Source organism: Mesoplodon bidens (genome assembly GCF_964165515.1).
Source record: "Mesoplodon bidens genome assembly, chromosome: 5".
Classification (NCBI taxonomy): Eukaryota; Metazoa; Chordata; class Mammalia; order Artiodactyla; family Ziphiidae; genus Mesoplodon; species Mesoplodon bidens.
In genome coordinates this window covers 54,652,827-54,675,295 of record NC_138161.1, presented here as the reverse complement: position 1 = coordinate 54,675,295, position 22,469 = coordinate 54,652,827, and the positions used below count along the sequence as shown (strand labels likewise).

Below are 22,469 nucleotides of genomic sequence, written 5' to 3'. Positions count from 1 at the left end.
GTATGGTGGATTATAGTAATTGATTTTCAAATGTTGAGACAGCCTTTTATACCTGGAACAAATCCCACTGGGCCATGGTGTTTAATTCATTTTATACATCGCTCAATTTGATTTGCTAATGTTTTTGAGGATTTTTGCATCTAAGTTCATAAGAGATACTGGTTTGCAGTTTTTGCTTTTTGTCCTATCTTTGTCTGATTTTGATATTTCGGTAAGACTGGCCTCATAAAATGAGCTTGGAAGTGTTCCCTCTTTTGTTTTCTGGAAGAGATTGTATATTTTTTCTTTAAACATTCAGTAGAGTTCTCCAATGGAATCACTTGGTTGGAGATTTCTTTTTTGGAAGTTTTAAGTTGTGGGTTCAATTTCTTTAATGATTATAGAACTATTGAGATATTTGCTTCATCTTAATTGAGATTTGGTAGTTTGTGGTGTTCAAGGAGTTGGTATATATCATCTAAGTTGTTGAATATATGAACATATTTTTCTATCAACTCTGCCAATCTGTGAATTTAATTGATGATTTTAGACCATTTGCATTTTAGGTAATTATTAATATTTTGGGACATAAGTCTGTCATCTCAGTGTTTATTTTCTGTTTCCTGCATTTCTCATTTTTATGTTTCTTTTTGCTTTCCTTTGGGTTACTTAAATATTTCCTAGGATTCTATCTTGATTTATTTATAATGTTTTTTAGTGTATTTCTTTTATAGGTTTCTTAGTGGTGTCTCTGTGTATTATAATATATACACAGAGTATAATATAACATAATATAATGTACATGTGTTTATTATCAAAGTGGTATCAATATTTTACCACTTTTATTGAAGTGTATACCTTACTGCTGTTTAGGTCTATCTTCCCTGCTTTTAAGTGTCATTGTCTTGAGTATCAGATAGTGTTACAATTTTTGTTTCAATAATTGAATATGATTTATAAAATTCATGAGGAGATAGTCTATCACATGTACTCATATTTGTGCTCTTTCAGTTTTTCTTTCTTCCTTCCTGATACTCCAAGGTTCTTTCTTTTATCATTTCCTTTCTGTTTGAAGAATGTTTTTTAGTCATTATTTATGGTCCTGTCTGCTATCAACAAATTGTTTTAGTTTTTCTTCATCAGATACTTTCTTTATTTTCTCCATATACCTGAAGGATAGTTTCACTGGTCATAGAATCTATAGTTGACCATTCTTTTCTTTCAGCATTTGAAAAAAGTTGTGCCACTTTCTTCTGGCCTCCAAAGCTTCATATAAAAAATCTGCTGTTGTTCAAATTAGTTTTCCTTGTACATGTGTTGTTTCTCTCTGGCTGCTTTTAAGATTTTCTATTTGTCTTTAGTTTTCAGAAGTTTAATTATGGTGTATCTTGGATTAAATTTCTTTGGATTTATTTTATTTGGGGTTTGCTCAACCTCTTGAATCTGTTGCTTTATGTCCTTTGCCAGATTTGGGAAGTTTTCTGTCATTATTTCTTCAAGCACTTTTTTAGCCCTACTCTCTCCTAGTCTTCTGAGACTTTAATGATACAAGGTGTTGGGTTTTTTGCTGTTTATCCCTCAGGTCCCTCTCGCTCCCTCCCTCCCCTCTCCCTCCTTCTCTCTCTCTCTCTCTCTCTCTCTCTCTCTCTCTGTTGTTCAGGATGGTATAAATACCATTGATCACTGAGCTTATCCTCTGTTATCTCCACTATACTGTTGAGCCTATTCATGAGAGTCTATTCTCCACCCCCCTCCATTGTATTTCTCAGTTCTGTTTTTTTTGATTTGGTCATTATGATTATTATTTTACAAATTCTGTTATTTGCTGCGACTTTACAATTTTTCATTTGTTTTAAGAGAATTTGTAATTGCTTGTTGAAGTATTTTTTTTCAGTCACTTTTGGGCATTTTTATATTTTTTATATTCAGTTTCTCTATATTTTTGTCTTTTTTAAAAAAATTGTAGTTTGTTGAAGTATTTTTATGATGATTGCTTTAAAATTATTGTCAGATAATTCTAACATCTAATTTACTTTGTTGTTTATATCAGTTGATTATTTTTTTCTCCTTCAAGTTGTGATTTTCCTAGTTCTTGGTATGAGAAGTGATTTTCCTTCTTTCCTTCCTTCCTTCCTTCTTTTTTTGTTTTTTTTCTGTATTCTGACAATCTTGGTTATTATGTTATGAGACTCTGGGTCTCAATTAAATCTTTATTTTAGTAAGCAGTCATCCTGTTTAGATTTAGCTTGCAGGTCCTGGCCTACTTTCTGGGTTGTGATTCTAGTGGAAGTTTAATTTTAAGACCTTTGTGGTGCTATTTTCATCTGCTTATTGTCTGGTGCTGCCTGGACTTATAATGGTACTTCCTGAAGCTGCAGGGAGCTTCCCCAGTCCAGACTTGATGGTTCCTCTAGATGGGAAAAGGGAGTCACATGGTTCACGGGGGTGACAAGCACTTCTTAGGCCAGGCACTTGTCGTTGCCCCTGTTGGTACTGTCTGGAGAAAGAGATTCTCTAGCCTGTGGAGACTAAGAGGCTTCCTGAGCTGGGCCACTTGATGTGGTGGGATTCCACCTTGCCAGTGGCGTCTGGTGACTCTCGGTGGGGGAGGGTAGTCTCAGGCCCAGCAGAGGAGAGTGCTTTGTCTGGCCTTTCACTTTCAGTGGGGTTTCTGACCAATGTCCACTGCCAGTTATTGCTGAACTCACTTAGTGTTGTCATTGGGATCCTGTTTGATCTGGGGGAAAAAAATGAACCTGTATGGATCACCTTCTGTTGATACTTTGGAAATGCCAGGTCTGGGTTTCCTTCTTTTGTTGAGTTGGATGTCATATCCTAGGTTCCATAATCAGTCTATCTTCCTCTTTCCATATTTCAGGTTTCTCTTTCTCTTGCATCATTTCTAGGATTATATTTGTTCTTAGTGGGGAGAAGCAAACAGAAATGAGCCTATGCCATCTTATTTAGTATGTACTATTTATTTTAATTCTAGGGACTGCCCAGTGCCATAGGAATAATTGCCTCCCTGCTGCTGCCTGCCCAATAAGATGTTTTTTCAGTTATCGCTGTTTTAGCTGTCAAAATGTTTTGAAAATCTTAAGAGGATTTTATTTTTATATTAATTTATAGTCTAGTAAAAATTAAAATCATACATTTGGGAAGACTGTAGTTAATGTTGTTTTCAGGGATTATCTTCTTTTTTTTTCTTGTCTTCCTCAATAGTATAATAAGCCACTCTTGAAATTTTCTCTAAGATAAAGCCAAACCTCATAGTTTCTGGAATCATTATACCTCTTTAAGAAATTTGCTTGTATTCCATCATTTGAGATCCTTAAAAACTATATGAATTCTGTATCTTTTGCTTTGGGGTATAATATTAATATAGGGACTTGCATCATTTAGATATACTCTTATTTCGTTACCTATCTCTTTTTCTTTAATCATTCCAGACTATTCTCCCATCTGATTGTGTTTTACAAGGGTTTCAATATTATCATTCATTTCATTGGTGAAAATGGAAGAAGCACAGGAATTGAATAGACCTATGGTCTTTATCTGTTAATATTGCACTATTTTCTCCAAAAAGGAGCCTATCCATTCTTAGGCCTTCATTTGTTCTGAAGACATGTTTTGTTCTTTATCACATTCTCTATCAATTTTCTTTGATCTTCACTCCAAACTTTCTTTTTTTCTGGGTCCTACAAGTCTTAACAGTTCTCCTAAATAAAGAAAATTGGTCACTGTCATTACATAAGAAATATGGTTAAATTTTTCTCAACTGTCAAAGTAATACTATTATATGTAGACAGTACATTTCATTATGTGCTGTCCATCATATACAGTGATAAAAATGATCTATTATTATCCCATGAGAATGGAGTCCCTTTCTTTGGATAGCTGTGTGTGTGTGTGTGTGTGTGTGTGTGTTAAAGAATTTTGCTTTTATCCATTTATATGATTTTATCATATAAATGATGTGTATATGTGTCAAAGGATTTTGCTTTTATCCATTTATATGATTTTATCCTTTTTTTCCTTTGAAATCATGGCCATGTTTTTGATATAGCTGTCAGGTGTAGGGGTACAATTAGACTAGGGAACTAGTCATATGAAATTTGAACTCATGACATGAGCCTCAAAGCAGTGCCTGGATTGAGCTAGCTGGATACTAAATTATAATATGCAGAATTTTTGTCAACTGAGTGGGCTTTACAGTAGGGTTAAGAAGTTCCTTTTGCCATGCATAGGAGATTATTTCAGTTTTTGAGTACTATACTCAATATTTTGTTCTACCTATTCATACATGGTCATGAAAGAGCTATTCATTATCCATGACTAACTTACTCAGATGAAACTTATTTTGCTGATCATTCTTATTTTTAGACAAACCCTATAGCCCAAGATTATTTCTCATCCTTATTTTCCATGTAAATAAACATACCTCCCCTATTTTTAATATTATTTTATATCTCCTTCCATTTCTCTGGATAGTAACTGTCCTGTCTAATGTGAGGAATTATCTTACCCTCAGACCAGAGAAGGCAGCAAGTAGATGCTGTAGTTAAGTGTATGGCTTTGTAATCAGAATGCATCCTAACTTCACAACTGAGTAGCTTAGCTTTGTGACTTTGGACAAGTCAATTAAAGTTCTTAAAACCTCAGAACAAACTGAAAAGGCAATGGTTTCTTTTTTACAGTTCCAACAGTTAAATTGCTCTAATTATAGTTGAGTTTTTTATCTGTTCTGAGGTCCACCCATAGGCCTCATCCAGTGGTGTTTCTCTCTTCTTTCCTTTCTTCCTTCCATCCCTCCCTCCCTCCCTTCTTTCCTTCCTTCCTTATTGTTTTTAATTGATATATAATTTAGATACCACAAAATTAACCTGCTTAAAAGTGCACAGTTAATGGTTTTTGGTACATTCAGAAGGTTGTACAACCATCACCATTATCTAATTCCAGAACGTTTTCATCACCCCAGAAAGAAATCCTGTATTCATTAACATTAACTCTCTGTTTTCCCTCCCCCTGGCAACCACTAATCTACTTTCTGTTTCTATGGATTTGCCTATTCTGGATAGTTCATATAATGGAATCATAAAATATGTGGCCTTTTGTGTCTGGCTTCTTTCACTTAGCATGATGTTTTCAAGGTTTATCCATATTATAGCATGTATCATACTTCATTCCTTTTCGTGGCTTAATAATATTCCATTGTATGGAATAGATGCACCATATTTTATTTATCCATTCATCAGTTGATGGATATTTGGGTGGTTTCCACTTTTTGGCTTTTCGTTGCTGTAAACATTCACGTATAGGTTTTTGTATGCATATATGTGTTCGTATATGTTTTAAGTCTCTCAATTATGTATCTGGTGGAATTACTGAGTCATCTGATAAATCTATGCTTAACTTTTTAAGGAACTAACAAACTGTTTTCCAAAGCAGTTGCACTATTTTACACTCCCAGCAGTGTATAAGGTTCTGATTTTTCTCTACATCCTCACCAACACTTATAATTTTTTTTATAGCCATCTTTGTGAGTGAAGTGGTGTCTCATTGTGGTTTTGATTTGCATTTCTCTAATGACTTCAAGCTCATCTCCCACCTTTTCTAAATATATTACACTGTTAACTCAGTAAAAGCTTGTCTACCTGTGTCTTTTTAAAATCTCTTTTGTTTCCTATACCTAGAATGCCCTTATCTGTACCTCTTTTGATAACACTTGTCATCCTCAAAGACTCATGGTTAAATCAACACTTTATCCATGAAATAACTACTCCATATAAAAGTGACCTTGCAATTATTTAAACCTGCATAATACTTAATGCTTCCTTTATTATATTTATTTTACCATTTATCATAATTTTATAGTGGTATTGTACCTCTGCATAACAGATTTTAATTTATTTAAAATAAAGGATAGTCTCTACAATTTTGGTTTTCTCTAAAGTGACAATATGTATTTTCTATATCATAGACAATCATATATTAGTGAATTGAACTGATTATCCTGCAACTCTCTCCTTTCCTTTTGTGTTCCACAGTAGTTTGGGCTCTTAATAGTTCCTGTCTGCCTTAATTTGATAAAATTCTAACCAATTTGCCTGACTCTGTTTTCAGTCTAAATCAATCTATATATTGTGTGACGGTAATTTTACAACCCAGGACAAATCATGTCTTTTTTTTTTTTTTTTGCCCCAAACACACTGTTGCCTTCTAAATAAGATCCAGTTTGGTTAATATGGCACCCAAGACCCTCCTGCCTCTTCTCCTTATCTGCTCAGTGCCTAAACTCTATGCATTCATCTTGATTCCTTAAATAAGCTCTTTGGTGTCACGGTACACATAGGAATAACATTAGTAAGTCACCCTGGGCTAGCTGCGCACAACTACTTCTGACAGTGGTAATTGGCCTTTGGTCTCTGGCTACTCAGTGTTCACCCAATTGTCTTGAGAGTTGAGGGGAATTTATTTAAACACTACCAAACCCATTTATGACACACCTTGGCAGAAGCTTTGTACCATGCTTTTGTACACCTTGACTTTTGCTCATGTTGTCTCCTTTCCTGGGAAGCTTTGTCCTTCACCAATTCCATGTGCCCTCCATCCCCTCCTCCCAACGTGGCTTCTGTTGTCAAAATGTATGCCTGTTTCAAGGCCTGACTCTGATGTTGCCTCAAAACTTTTTTTTTTATTGATGTCTTCTTCTAAAACCAATTTGTTTTGTTTTCCCCATAACATTTTATTTTGCATTTTCTGTAAAACTACAAAGAATCTTTCTGGTATCAGTTAATTCTTGACAGCTTTCCTTCTTTCGGCCTCATATGGTTGAAAATTTTTGATTTGCACTCCAATCACTATTTAATCCACTCACTTTTTAAATCTTCCTTAGCAGATAAGGTGTAGCCTACACATATAAAACATGGAACAAACATTTTTGAGTTGAATTGTTGGGTATCTAACAAGAGTAATATGTTATGTTATATGTAGAACAATTACATTGGCAGTGTTTCTAGTCATTTCTTTTTAAAAAGAAATTAATCTTGATGTTATATCATTTTTTTCAAGATCATTAGGTCAGTGGTTCTCTAACTTTAGTGTACATAGAATAACCTGGAAGGCTTGTTAAAACACAGACCACTAGGCTCCAATCCCATGGTTTCAGATTTAATAGGTGTGGGGTAGTATCCAACATTAGCATTTCTAACAAGTTTGCTTGTGATGCTGATGGTGTTGATCAAGGGGTTATATTTTGAAAATTGTGCTTTAGGCTACAGATATACTTTTTTATGCTTCAGGAGGCCTTGTAAAAATACATCATTTTAGAAGGATTTTTTTTTTTTTTTTTGCATATGTGTGACAAGACAGAAGTGTTGCGGGATACATTAAAACCAGAGGTTAGGCTTTCTAACCTCAACCATGTTTTGCTGGGCTTATAAATAGGAAATAATAATGTTCCTTTGGGATTTACTCTTTTGCAGATATATTGGATCTCTCAAACTATAGATGTACAGTGCTGTGTCAGAGATTGTTCTCTTTGTGGGCCAGGGATCAAGAAACATTCTTGGAGCCTCTGTATTTCGCTTAGCATCTCCTAGAAGCCAGAGGTCACCAAGTCTACACTATTTGTGTTCAAATTCTAGGGGAGAGAGAGGAGAAGGGCCAGGTTCATGGCTGGACCTTGTTGTCATCTTGAAAATGGGTGATTATAGCAAATGTGTGGCATAGAGAAGAGTAGAACTACGATTGAGAGAGAGACGCATGTTCCTGGTGCCACATGGTTTCCATATTATGCCCTGTGAAGGATATTTTTCCCAATAAAGAATAGTCCATTATTAAAGGCAGTGGCATTTTAATTATGTTGTGAGTTTACCAGGGCTTGTGGACAATACTGTGAAGCTGGCCATCATTTATAACACTGTTTATGGGATAATTCTGAGCTCTAAATAGCCAATTTGCAAATCAACTTAGAGAACACAACCTATCTCCAAATTAGGAACTGCTTGTATTGCAATTTCTAGAGCGTATTTGTTCTACTCATTTCCCCAAATGGTTCATTTGTATATAGCAGGGCAATAATATGAGCAGGTGCTTAATCTGTACAGAGGAATTGACGATTTCTTATACCTAGACATTGTTTATTCACATAGAGTGGAGACAAGGATATAAAAACCTTCTTAAGGTAGTTGCAGATTTTAGCTCTGAATCAAAGAAAGGCTGAAGGCTAGTTCTGGATCAAAGAAAGGCTAAAGGCTACATCTGTATACTTGCCAACCCTCCAATGTGGTAAGTATCCTAAAGCCATTGTGTCAGTAGTGGCCACTCTGGGCATGTTTGGCTGGTGGGCAGGCTGAGGAAGACCCCGAGGAAGGAAGGACCAGGACTAAAGGACCTGGACCAGGACAAAGCCAGGACTGGCTTTGACACGTAGCACTTGTCCAAAAATAGTGGCCAAGAGGGTTGTACATGTTTATTTTACCAAATTGTGTGTTAAGTTGATTGTACGGTGTCAATAATAATAGCTAGGTGAGTGGTTTTGAGCAAGGGATTGTGGTAATCTCTTGTCACCAGATGGGTTCTCCAAGAGACCAACTCCGAGCCAGAGATGGACACATAGAATGTTTATGAGGGTGGGCTCTTAGGATCAGTATCTATAGGAAAAATGTAGGGAAGCAGGGCTGGACTGAGGGAAAAGATGGGCTGTAGTGCAGTCACCACAAAGCCTCCCTTGGCCATCCCTGCTCTGAGGGTGGGAGAATTTCCCTGGCTTGGGCCAGTGGCACTGGTTTTTATCCTCTTGCATCCACCAGTCTTTGGATACAAGCCGCCCTTTCAGGAAGAGGGTGTGACTTCGGCTCAGGAAATTCCCAGAGAGGGCTGACAGTGTCTGTCATCAGTGGGGGAAATGCATCCTTTGGGCCTGAAGTGGGGGGTCTGGGTGGCAAAGCAGGGCGTCCATGACATCTATTTGGGAGGAAGGAAAATATGTGGGGAGCTGGTAATACAAGGAATAAGAGGTCCATGGTCTCAGTTGAATAAGCTATTACAGGGCTGTGTGCACAGTGGAAGGAACTGGTATACTATCATATGACCCTGATTTATTGTTATTTCTTATAATAGCCCTAAATGTAGATATTAATAACTCTACTTTACAGAAAGACACTCACAAGAAAAGGTCGCTTCCCCACAGCCAGATGGATGAGAAGCGCCTGAAGCAGAATCCAACTCAGTTTCTTCCCAAAGCTCCTGCTCCTTTGATTCTGTTTCCTGAGCACACTCAGGAAATTGTCACACAGATTTTCAGAGCCAGGGCAAATCCTGGACTGGCCTCAGACGGGATGGACACAGGCTGGGGGATCACTCCCGAGTGCTAGGCTTAGGGCAAGACGGTTCCTGACAATTAGCGGCGGAGGCCTTGGTTGGAGTTTAGCTCACAGATGAACAGAGCTGGGGGAGGAGCGATGACACATCAGAGACCCAAACTCAATGTTTCCACCTCAGAACGAGGGAGTCCGCTGACTGAAATGCGATGGTTTATTACTGTTGAAGCAGGCGTTCAAATTAAACCCACACTGCACTGAGCTGTGTGAAGGAACGATCGCTTTATTTTCTGTAGATTTGATCTTCTTTAAGGACCTCCTATCTAGTTAGTGAGGAGGGTGGAAGTAAAACACCCAAGTCTAGCTAGTCATTCTAATCCAATAATTTATACAGGCTCTTAAGGTAACTCAGAGTCTTTTAGAGCAAACCCTAATCTTTAAGATTTTTACCTACCACCCCCCTCATATATTCTTTTCAGAACGATATATACATGGAGGTGGACGTGACTTGGCCCAGTGGTGCCAGGGGGGAATGGTGGGGACCCAGGAACCATGAGCAGGTCCCAGTACTGCTTCCTCTCCTTCGGTAGCAGTTTCCCTTATCTGCCCCTGAGGTCAGCTCAGGTCAAGTTGAGGTCTCTTCCCTCTGGCTCAGTCTCGTCCCCAAGGACTTCCCTGAAGACTCAGCCTCCCCTTGCCTTTGACAGCCCTGTGGGCCTGCCTGAAATCTGCTTGCAACTGATTTGATTCCCAACTGTGGTCTTTCCTGCTGCTTCCAACCTCTGGGCCATCTGACCTTTCTTGCCAGCCATGATAGCAGCTACTTTCTGCATCCCTCCACGTTGCATGTGGAAACCTCTACCTACTGTCCATGTCCTCAGGAGCAGGAAGCCTCCAGACAGTTAGGTGCAGGCCTGTCTCTGACCAACAACGACACCCTACCTCTTCACATTGGAATGGCCACCCAATGCTGATCTGAGCATGGCTGGTTAAATCATTACCTCACCGTCTCAGACATGGGGTCAAAGCACGATGACACTTCGTTCGACCCTTTCTTAACCATGCCTCCTGCATTGGCTGAAAAGGAGGGCAGGGCAGACAGTTGCTCTATTCCTTTCTTCCTCTCACCATCTCCCCAGTGCGGCAGTGACAAGCTCTCAAATTCCTTCTCCTGATTCCTGAGAACTTCCTTTTTCAATGTTCTCGTTTTTGGAGCAGTGATGATGGAATTGCTATTGGGGAACAGGGAGGAGATCAAAAGCACATTGGTTTAATATTGCCAGCTATGACACATGCAGTGAATCGTCTTTGCACTTTTTTTTAGCACCCAATTGTCTATGCAGTGCATCCCCACTGATATTTGCCTTAACTTCTACTGACTTATCATGCTTCAGAATTAAATATTTCGCCAAAGTGGAGGAGAGAGCCTTTCTAAAGCTTTGCATATAGTTAAACAGTTGAATTCAATAATTTAAAAAATCCTTTGGTTGCTTGACTGTATGGTCAAAATAATAATAATAATAAAAAGCTGTAGTTAAATTTCTCAGAAATTGAAATAGTCATACACTAAGCCATTTCTTATATGATAATAACGGGTACTTTTAAGCCCACGGCATATGATCAGAAGTCTAAGAGGTCAAAAGAGCAATTTAAAATCATTAATATTAAAGACTTCTTCAGTCATTCAATTTCCTTTAAAAATCTCATCATTATGTAGTTTACTTTCATTCCCTGCTGATAGACCATTTCTTACATTTGACAGCTTCACAGTGTTTTTACCGATCTCATATTCTGAAGTGCTGTGCAGTTGACAGTTTTGGTACTCAGTGTCATCCGTGGACCAGCAGACCTGGCATCACCTGGAGCTTGTTAGAAATGCAGAATCCCAGCACAACCCAGACCTACTGAATCTGAAGTTTAACAAAGTCCCTAGTTGACTTGTATGCACATTACTGTCTGAGATGCACTAGGCAGCAACACTGGTGAAAACCCTCTAAAGAGACATCATAATTCACTCAGTGTGTTTTTATAAACCATTTGTAAAAAAGAATAAAGTGGAATCAAACCATCTCTTTGCACTCTGGTTCATAGAATATTATTTTTCAAATCTGTGCCCACTTTTTTCCCCTAATCGAAGTAGAGACAGCTGTTCACTTGGTGCACCTGGGTTACGCCTGTTCCAGGTTCAGCTAGGTTTCTGCATCAGTCAAGCCAGCTGAGAGCAGCTGTGGCTTCAAGTCGGCAGTTCTTCAGGCCACCTGTTGCAACAAACGACATTAGAACACTCCCAGGCAATCCTGTCTCTAGGTCTTTCCTCCTCCACCCCCCAGTAACAGTCCATAGTAATTGAAAGCGACATAAATTACTAGTCAAAAGTAAATCTCTCTGAAGAAAAGCAGCTGTGTTATATGGAAGGGACCTAATTTTACTGAGTAGTTCCCTTCCTCCCCGTCAGTTAAAACCACAGGAGAGAGAGGAGTGGGAGGATGGGTTATAAAATTCCCTCACAATCCCACCAGGAAAGGCCTCTACAGCCAAAGAAAAATGAAGATCTAAACAAAGATCCTGCTAATGTAGGCCAAACCCAGAAGTGTCAGGATAATTGAGGATAAGAGTTTCTTTGTTCTCCCTTCCCACTCTCTGCTATTTTCTCCTGTTTCATTCCTCCCTTTAGCTTTATCCTCAACAATTGCCCTACCTTTTTAGCATTCCAAGAATACCTCTAAGTATCTGCGTCGTCCTGTCTACACCCACCCCTTCCTGCTCAATATTCTTTTGTAACTTGGTTTAACTCAGCAGATAGACTGATGTAGAGTCATGCCCATAGCTCCGTTCTTTGGCAACAGGGGAGCAGAACCCATAAACAGGCACACTCCGTGGCATGGAGCAGAGTTTAGGGAGGAAAGAGGGCGGTGAGGGCACAGAATCCACTGTGCCTGGTGATAGGTGTAAGCTATTGGCCTTGGTTAGGAAGGTCCAGCAATGGTTATAAATAAAGATGATAATAATGGCTTCATTTAACACCCATGTCATGTTCATTTACTTCTTACAGAGCTTTGAGGCAGATACTGTTATTATCACCATCATCACTGCTTTAGGAAACCAAGGCTCTAAGGAATTAAAAAGAAATCCACAGTTAGTAAAACCGTGGTATCAGGATTCGCACCCAGGTTTGGTTCCCAAGTCACTGCTCTTGCTACAAGGGCCTGCTTCCCTTATGGGTGTCTTAGCCGATGGGCACGGCATGAACACAGACATGTCTGACAACAAGACAATACATGGATATGCAGCCAGGTAGCCATATGGTGGGCATAAGGAAAGTCTGGTTGGAAGTAACAGAACATCTGCTGTGGGCCTAGGGTTCATGGGCAGGATCTGAATGCTGAAAGTATGGTTAAAAACCTAGTAGGATCTAGTCTTAGGAGAATGAAGCTTCTTGGCGGTTATCAATTGTAGGCTCTCTATCTGAGTAGAAGTCATTATCTGGAATAGAACATGGGGGCTGAGTCCTAGCAGCCACTTACTAAGGAGAACTAGGGACAAGGATAAAGTGGGAACAACAAGGACATGAAAAAGTATGTTTCATTTTCACTTGAGATATTGACCTGTGAATTGTGGAATTCCCTCTGAGTACAGGACTGGTGCTAGAACAGGATTATAATGGAATCTGAAGGTGGGGATTTAGAAAAAGAGGGGACGTTTCCTGGGGCTTCCTTTTGTGGTAGTAGGAATTTCAGTGAAAATTATAAAAATAAAACTCAGGGACGCTATGGTGGAGCAGAATGTTGTTTGAAGGTGTTACGCTCCCGGTCTCTGAGACTTTGGCAAGCATTCCCCTGCTTACAGGGCATTTAATGGCTTCTGTTGGCAGTTCTTCACTCTTGCTGTGGCCCCAAGGTCCTCTCTAATGTGCCCTCTGTCTGGTTCTCTGACCTCCTCTTTAACAATTTCTCATTCACTCACTATTCTCTGTCAGGGTTGCTCAAAGGAAGTGCTGGTATTTGGGGTGGACAGTTTCTTTCTGGAGCAGTCTCCTTCAAATTGGGCTAGGTATTGAGCGTCCTTGGCCCCTGTTCATGAAATAGCAGCAACACCCCCACACTATCATGTGACAATCAAAAGTGCTCCCACACATTTCTGACACTCCAGTGAAGACTCGCTCTGTGGTTTTCTGGCATGCTCTCATTTTAACAAGCCAAGCTTGTTCTCATCTCAGGGCTGTCATGTTTGCCTTGGATCTTCCTCCCATGACGTTTCATATTACTTCTCATTTTTCAGTTTCCGTATCACTTTCTCCAAGAGCATTTCCCAACCCTCATTCTGAGCATTTAACATGATGGGAAATTACTTTCTTTTCTTTGCTTCTTTCTCTTTTCCCTTCCTCTCACTAGAATGTAATCTTTGTGAGAACGGGACCTTGTACTTCACATTCACTAGGTACATTGGCACACTGAGGAGTGCCTGGGGCATAACACGTCCTCAAGTATTTTTTTTATTTTATGAATTAAAAAAAATTTAATTTTGAGCCTTATGAATGAAGGGACAGATGATCACTTTCCAACATCCTGTGTAAGAGATTTTTGCATAGAAAATTGGGTTCCTTATCAACTGTAAGATTCTATTGCATTCTTTTCTATAGCTTCTGGAGTATTCGAAGGAGAAGAAATTCTTCTTGGTGAGCTTCTATCTCCTGTTTGCATTATTTACCTGAAGATAAATATGACTGTATAGTTAACAGTATAATTAAATCCCCCTCTTGGAAAAGACATTTTATTTTATTTTATTTTATTTTATTTTTTTATATATATATATTTTTATTAGTTTCTGCTTTATAACAAAGTGAATCAGTCATACATATACATCTGTTCCCACATCCCTTCCCTCATGCATCTCCCTCCCTCCTACCCTCCCCATCCCACCCCTCCAGGCGGTCACAAAGCACCGAGCTGATCTCCCTGTGCTCTGCAGCTGCTTCCCACTATCTATCTACCTTACGTTTGGTAGTGTATATATGTCCATGCCTCTCTTTCGCTTTGTCACAGCTTACCCTTCCCCCTCCCCATATCCTCAAGTCCATTCTCAAGTAGGTCTGTGCCTTTATTCCCGTTTTACCCCTAGGTTCTTCATGACATTTTTTTTTAATTCCATATATATGTGTTAGCATATGGTATTTGTCTTTCTCTTTCTGACTTACTTCACTCTGTATGACAGACTCTAGGTCTATCCACCTCATTACAAATAGCTCAGTTTCGTTTCTTTTTATGGCTGAGTAATATTCCATTGTATATATGTGCCACATCTTCTTTATCCATTCATCCGATGATGGACACTTAGGTTGTTTCCAGCTCCAGGCTATTGTGAATAGAGCTGCAATGAACATTTTGGTACATGTCTCTTTTTGAATTATGGTTTTCTCAGGGTATATGCCTAGTAGTGGGATTGCTGGGTCATATGGTAGTTCTATTTTTAGTTTTTTAAGGAACCTCCATACTGTTCTCCATAGTGGCTGTACCAATTCACATTCCCATCAGCAGTGCAAGAGTGTTCCCTTTTCTCCACACCATCTCCAGCATTTATTGTTTCTAGATTTCTTGATGATGGCCATTCTGACTGGTGTGAGATGATATCTCATTGTAGTTTCGATTTGCATTTCTCTAATGATTAATGATGTTGAGCATTCTTTCATGTGTTTGTTGGCAGTCTGTATATCTTCTTTGGAGAAATGCCTATTTAAGTCTTCTGCCCATTTTTGGATTGGGTTGTTTGTTTTTTTGCTATTGAGCAGCATGAGCTGTTTATAAATTTTGGAGATTAATCCTTTGTCAGTTGCTTCATTTGCAAATATTTTCTCCCATTCTGAGGGTTGTCTTTTGGTCTTGTTTATGGTTTCCTTTGCTGTGCAAAAGCTTTGAAGTTTCATTAGGTCCCATTTGTTTATCTTTGTTTTTATTTCCATTTCTCTAGGAGGTGGGTCCAAAAGGATCTTGCTGTGATTTATGTCATAGAGTGTTCTACCTATGTTTTCCTCTAAGAGTTTGATAGTTTCTGGCCTTACATTTAGGTCTTTAATCCATTTTGAGCTTATTTTTGTGTATGGTGTTAGGGAATGTCTAATCTCAAACTTTTACATGTCCCTGTCCAGTTTTCCCAGCACCACTTATTGAAGAGGCTGTCCTTTCTCCACTGTACATTCCTGCCTCCTTTATCAAAGATAAGTTGGCCATATGTGCGTGGGTTTATCTCTGGGCTTTCTATCCTGATCCACTGATCTATCTTTCTGTTTTTATGCCAGTAGCACACTGTCTTAATTACTGTAGCTTTGTAGTATAGTCTGAAGTCAGGGAGCCTGATTCCTCCAGCTCCGTTTTTCGTTCTCAAGATTGCTTTGGCTATTCGGGGTCTTTTGTTTTTCCAAACAAATTTTGAAATTTTTTGTTCTAGTTCTGTGAAAAATGCCAGTGGTAGTTTGATAGGGATTGCATTGAATTTGTAGATTGCTTTGGGTAGTAGAGTCATTTTCACAATATTGATTCTTCCAATCCAGGAGCATGGTATATCTCTCCAACTATTTGTATCATCTTTAATTTCTTTCATCAGTGTCTTATAATTTTCTGCATACAGGTCTTTTGTCTCCTTAGGTAGGTTTATTCCTAGATATTTTATTCTTTTTGTTGCAATGGTAAATGGGAGTGTTTTCTTGATTTCATTTTCAGATTTTTCATCATTAGTGTACAGGAATGCCAGAGATTTCTGTACATTAATTTTGTATCCTGCTACTTTACCAAATTCATTGATTAGCTCTAGTAGTTTTTCGGTAGCATCTTTAGGATTCTCTATGTATAGTATCATGTCATCTGCAAACAGTGACAGCTTTACTTCTTCTTTTCCAATTTGGATTCCTTTTATTTCCTTTTCTTCTCTGATTGCTGTGGCTAAAACTTCCAAAACTATGTTGAATAAGAGTGGTGAGAGTGGGCAGCCTTGTCTTGTTCCTGATCTTAGTGGAAATGGTTTCAGTTTTTCACCATTGAGGACAATGTTGGCTGTGGGTTTGTCGTATATGGCCTTTATTATGTTGAGGAAAGTTCCCTCTATGCCTACTTTCTGCAGGGTTTTTATCATAAATGGGTGTTGAGTTTTGTCGAAAGCTTTTTCTGCATCTATTGAGATGATCATATGGTTTTTCTCCTTCAACTTGTTAATATGGTGTATCACATTGATTGATTTGCATATATTGAAGAATCCTTGCATTCCTGGAATAAACCCCACTTGATCATGGTGTATGATCCTTTTAATGTGCTGTTGGATTCTGTTTGCTAGTATTTTGTTGAGGATTTTTGCATCTATGTTCATCAGTGATATTGGCCTGTAGTTTTCTTTCTTCGTGACATCCTTGCCTGGTTTTGGTATCAAGGTGATGGTGGCCTCGTAGAATGAGTTTGGGAGTGTTCCTTCCTCTGATATTGTTTGGAAGAGTTTGAGAAGGATGGGTGTTAGCTCTTCTCTAAATGTTTGATAGAATTCGCCCGTGAAGCCATCTGGTCCTGGGCTTTTGTTTGATGGAAGATTTTTAATCACAGTTTCAATTTCAGTGCTTGTGATTGGTCTATTCATATTTTCTATTTCTTCCTGAGTCTTGGCAGGTTGTGCATTTCTAAGAATTTGTCCATTTCTTCCAGGCTGTCCATTTTATTGGCATAGAGTTGCTTATAGTAATCTCTCATGATCTTTTGTGTTTCTGCAGTGTCAGTTGTTACTTCTCCTTTTTCATTTCTAATTCTATTGATTTGAGTCCTCTCCCTTCTTTTCTTGATGAGTCTGGCTAATGGTTTATCAATTTTGTTTATCTTCTCAAAGAACCAGCTTTTAGTTTGGTTGATCTTTGCTATCGTTTCCTTCATTTCTTTTTCATTTATTTCTGATCTGATCTTTATGATTTCTTTCCTTCTGCTAACTTTGGGGGTTTTTTGTTCTTCTTTCTCTAATTGCTTTAGGTGCAGGGTCAGGTTGTTTACTCGAAATGTTTCCTGTTTCTTAAGGTGGGATTGTATTGCTATAAACTTCCCCCTTAGAACTGCTTTTGCTGCGTCCCATAGGTTTTGGGTCGTCGTGTCTCCATTGTCATTTGTTTCTAGGTATTTTTTAATTTCCTCTTTGATTTCTTCAGTGATCACTTCGTTATTGAGTAGTGTATTGTTTAGCCTCCATGTGTTTGTATTTTTTACACATCTTTTCCTGTAATTGATGTCTAGTCTCATAGCATCGTGGTCGGAAAAGATACTTGATACAATTTCAATTTTCTTAAATTTACCAAGGCTTGATTTGTGACCCAAGATATGATCTATCCTGGAGAATGTTCCATGAGCACTTGAGAAAAGTGTGTATTCTGTTGTTTTTGGATGGAATGTCCTATAAATTATCAACTAAGTCCATCTTGTTTAATGTATCATTTAAAGCTTGTGTTTCCTTATTTATTTTCATTTTGGATGATCTGTCCATTGGTGAAAGTGGGGTGTTAAAGTCCCCTACTATGATTGTGTTACTGTCGATTTCCCCTTTTATGGCTGTTAGTATTTGCCTTATGTATTGAGGTGCTCCTATGTTGGGTGCATAAATATTTACAATTGTTATATCTTCTTCTTGGATCGATCCCTTTATCGTTATGTAGTGTCCTTCTTTGTCTCTTCTAATAGTCTTTATTTTAAAGTCTATTTTGTCTGATATAAGAATTGCTACTCCAGCTTTCTTTTGATTTCCATTTGCATGGAATATCTTTTTCCATCCCCTTACTTTCAATCTGTATGTGTCTCTAGGTCTGAAGTGGGTCTCTTGTAGACAGCATATATATGGGTCTTGTTTTTGTATCCATTCAGCCAATCTGTGTCTTTTGGTGGGAGCATTTAGTCCATTTACATTTAAGGTAATTATCGATATGTATGTTCCTATTCCCATTTCCTTAATTGCTTTGGGTTCGTTATTGTAGGTATATTCCTTCTGTTGTGTTTCTTGCCTAGAGAAGTTCCTTTAGCATTTGTTGTAAAGCTGGTTTGGTGGTGCTGAACTCTCTCAGCTTTTGCTTGTCTGTGAAGGTTTTAATTTCTCCATCAAATCTGAATGAGATCCTTGCTGGGTAGAGTAATCTTGGTTGCAGGTTTCTCTCCTTCATCACTTTAATTATGTCCTGCCACTCCCTTATGGCTTGTAGAGTTTCTGCTGAGAGATCAGCTGTTAACCTGATGGGGATTCCCTTGTGTGTTATTTGTTGTTTTTCCCTTGCTGCTTTTAATATGATTTCTTTGTGTTTCATTTTTGACAGTTTGATTAATATGTGTCTTGGCGTATTTCTCCTTGGATTTATTCTGTATGGGACTCTCTGTGCCTCCTGGACTTGATTAACTATTTCCTTTCCCATATTAGGGAAGTTTTCAACTATAATCTCTTCAAATATTTTCTCAATCCCTTTCTTTTTCTCTTCTTCTTCTCGAACCCCTATAATTCGAATGTTGGTGCGTTTAATGTTGTCCCAGAGGTCTCTGAGACTCTCCTCTGTTCTTTTCATTCTTTTTTCTTTATTTTGCTCTGCAGCAGTTATTTCCACTATTTTATCTTCCACCTCACTTATCCATTCTTCTGCCTCAGTTATTCTGCTATTGATCCCATCTAGAGTATTTTTCATTTCATTTATTGTGTTTTTAATCGATGCTTGATTCATCTTTAGTTCTTCTAGGTCCTTGTTAACTGTTTCTTGCATTTTGTCTATTCTATTTCCAAGATTATGGAACTTTATCCCAAGGCCGATTTTTAAAACCTAATCTTCCCTTCTCTTAGGAGCACAGGTAGGAGGCCTGTTTCTTTAGCACTTAAATAAAAAGGGATAGCACTCAAGAAAACCTTATAAAAAGGAGGAGACTATATTACTGTGCCATTCTCTGTTCCTGTCTAGTTAAGAAGTAACAGTTGTAAAATAACAAAATAATGTCATTTGCAGCAACATGGATGGACCTAGAGATTGTCATACTGAGTGAAGTAAGTCAGACAGAGAAGGACAAATATGATACCGCTTACATGCAGAATCTAAAACAATGGTACAAATGAACTTATTTACAAAACAGAAATAGAGTCACAGATGTAGAAAACAAACTTACGGTTATGGGGGGGAAGCAGGGGGAGGGATACATTGGGAGATTGGGATTGACATATACACATTACTATGTATAAAATAAATAATTAATAAGGACCTACTGTATATCACAGGGAAGTCTACTCAATACTCTGTAATGGCCTATATGGGAAAAGAATCTAAAAAAGAGTGGATATATGTATATGTATAACTGATTCACTTTGCTATACACCTGAAACTAATACAACATTGTAAATCAACTATACTTCAATAAAAATTTAAAAAAAAAAGAAGTAACAGTTGTGGAAGAGAAAACAGTTGTTGGGTGGAGCACCCCTGTGTGACTTTGGGTATGGATGTCAGCTAGAGTGGGGAGAGGGAGGTTAGGTGAGTGGAGCTGTGACTGAGAGTGAGAGAGGGGGAGGGTAGAACTGAGTAGATGGGACCTGTGTGAAGGAGTGGCACTGGGTGTTTGTGTGAGTGTGAGTAGGACTCAGTTTGTGAGCTTGTGTGGAAGTGGGACTTTGCGTGCGCATGCGTGTGTGACTGGGTGTGTGTGCCCATGTGCATGGGACTGTGAGGAGTGTGGGTGAGTGCATGGGACCGGGGTTGGGTATTACTGTCGAGGAGTGCATGGGACTGAGTGTGAGTGTGTGAGTGTACTTGTGCTATGGACTGAATGTCTGTGTCCCCCGAAAACTCATATGTTGAAACCTAACCCCCAGTGTGACAGTTTTAGGAGGTGGGGCCTTTGGAAGGTGCTTACATTCCATGAGATGAGTGAGATTAGTGTCCTTATAAATAATATTAGCACTCTTATCATCTCATGAATGGGATTAGCGCCCTTATAAAAGAGACCCCAGAGAGCTCCCTTGTCCTTTCACCACGTGAGGATACAGCAAACATATACCATCTGTGAACCAGGAAGAGGGCCCTCACCAGACACCAGATTTGCTGGTGTCTTGATCTTGGACTTGCAGCATATAGAACTGTGGGAAAGAAATGTTTGTTGTTATTGTCACCTAGCTTATGGTATTTTGATATAGGAGTCCGAACAGACTAAGGCAACTTATATGTGGGATGGGGAAGGTCTGTGTGAGAATATAATTATTGTAGAGTAAATCAAGGAGAGGAATAACAAAAGAATCATGAGAACAGGAGGGCAGGGTGAGAGTATTGGTCAGCCTCTACCCAGCAGCATAAACACGTGGACTCTATCAGGCTAGAAACCAGACACCTGGGGAGCAGACGTGACGTGCAAGCTAGAGGGAGAGACCTTCTCAGATGCTTCTTGATAGAGCGTGGACTAAATCCAAGGTGTAGACCCCTCAGTGCTCATGTGGAGACAAGGTAGATGATTGAAGGCCCAGTGAGGTGAGAGACGAAGTCTTGACAAAAGAATTCAATCTAGTTCATTGAGATTTTAATTTTATCTCTTGTCACCTCCGGTATCCATCAGAACTTGAAAAATTTTATTCATCACAGAGATCCCAACACATACATCAAAGAGGTTTAATGAGGCAGACTGGTGTTGGCAGTCTCCTCTTTCCTTCCATCTCTGAGCAGTGTACATCCTATTATGTTCTGTGCCACCCCCGCCCTGTCCTCTTTCTTTCAGCCTCCCTTATGTTATAGAATTAATTTCTTACAGTTAAAAATGAGAGATCATTGCTCTTAGATAAGTAAACAAATGAAGAGATTAAATCGAAAGTCTGGATCATACCTACATGTCAGGATTGTTTGCAGTAAGTTATAAAAAGGTTATTTAGAAGGAAGGTTTGTCTTTCCTATACAATAAATAACCAAAATATTGATATGGCTGCTAGATAATGTTTCCATTGGAAACAAGGAATATAATATATAATAATCTCTAGATGATAAATCAAAAATTTATTAGCTAAGTTCCATGAACTAACTATTCTCAGAACCCCCTGAAATCATATTCAAAATCTGAATTTGCATTTTTCTGGATGGAGCATCCATAGTGTGCATTAAAGTCTCAGAGGGAGACTCTGACCTCCCAAGGTTATGAAGTATTGTTTTAGAGATTACCTCCCCTACAGACTTTGAGTTCCCGTGGGACTTCTGTCTTAGTGATTTCACTAAAGCTGCTCCTTCTGCTTTGGCTAGTGCTGGTTCTGCCTGGGCCTTGACCTTCAATGGGTTGCTGTTATAGAATCTTTTGCAATCCTTAGAGTCAACATCAAAGGGAGAGAAAAGGAGAGGGAGTTTGCCATTCATTCACATTAAAAGCAGTATAAATAAATTCAGTTTATCTGTATATATAATAATTTTTTTGTTGTATCAGTTTCCATGGCAACCAGTTCTTTAAAATATTCTACTCTTTTAGAACTTAGGTTTTTTCATTCAATACCTTATTCCAGGTATTGGCATACCGATAATTTTGCTTATATTAGATAATATTCTTTCAATATTCTTCTCTTTCTCTTTGACTATTTCTTTTTCTTTTTTTCGTGTGTTGCAATTTACCAAGAGGGAGTTGCATCTATTTTAGTAGTATATGTAGGGGTAAATCCAGATTTGTGGACCTCAAGTTTATACAGTTTTGGGCCCTTCTTTAAGAAAAAGAGTAAATATTATGCATACAGCAATGCTAGGGACTTTCTCTGGGCTTTGGGCAGGTGAGGGGCCCTGAAGCTTAGGCATCACCTAAGGCATCATTAGCATCACCCCATGTGAATGCGTGCATGTGAGGAACAAACCTATTTAACTTTTTAATGTTGGGGTAAGGGGTTAACTTTGGCCATTTTGTTTAAGTACACCATTAAGAAGAGCTACCTGGCCAAATCATTTATTCAACGTTAGCTTGAGGGATTTATACAAATTTAGACTATGCATGAAATCTATAAGACTCCAAGTACCATAAGCACTCTAGTACCAATTGGGCAGTTCAGGGGAGAGCTGGTTCAGTTTACAAGTTCAAAATAAGAGGGAAAACTAACTCTGGAAACTTGTTCCCTTGAGATGCTCAGAGAAGTGTCCTGGTTTAGAAAGCAAAAAAAAAAAAAAAAAAACACAGAAAGGAA

The 22,469-nt window shown here is 38.6% G+C and overlaps 1 long non-coding RNA gene across 1 annotated transcript in view; it reads left to right on the top strand.

The window, feature by feature from the left end:
* Positions 1-22,469, top strand: part of LOC308618019 — a 317,501-nt gene that overhangs the window by 56,546 nt on the left and 238,486 nt on the right. The window lies entirely within an intron of this gene.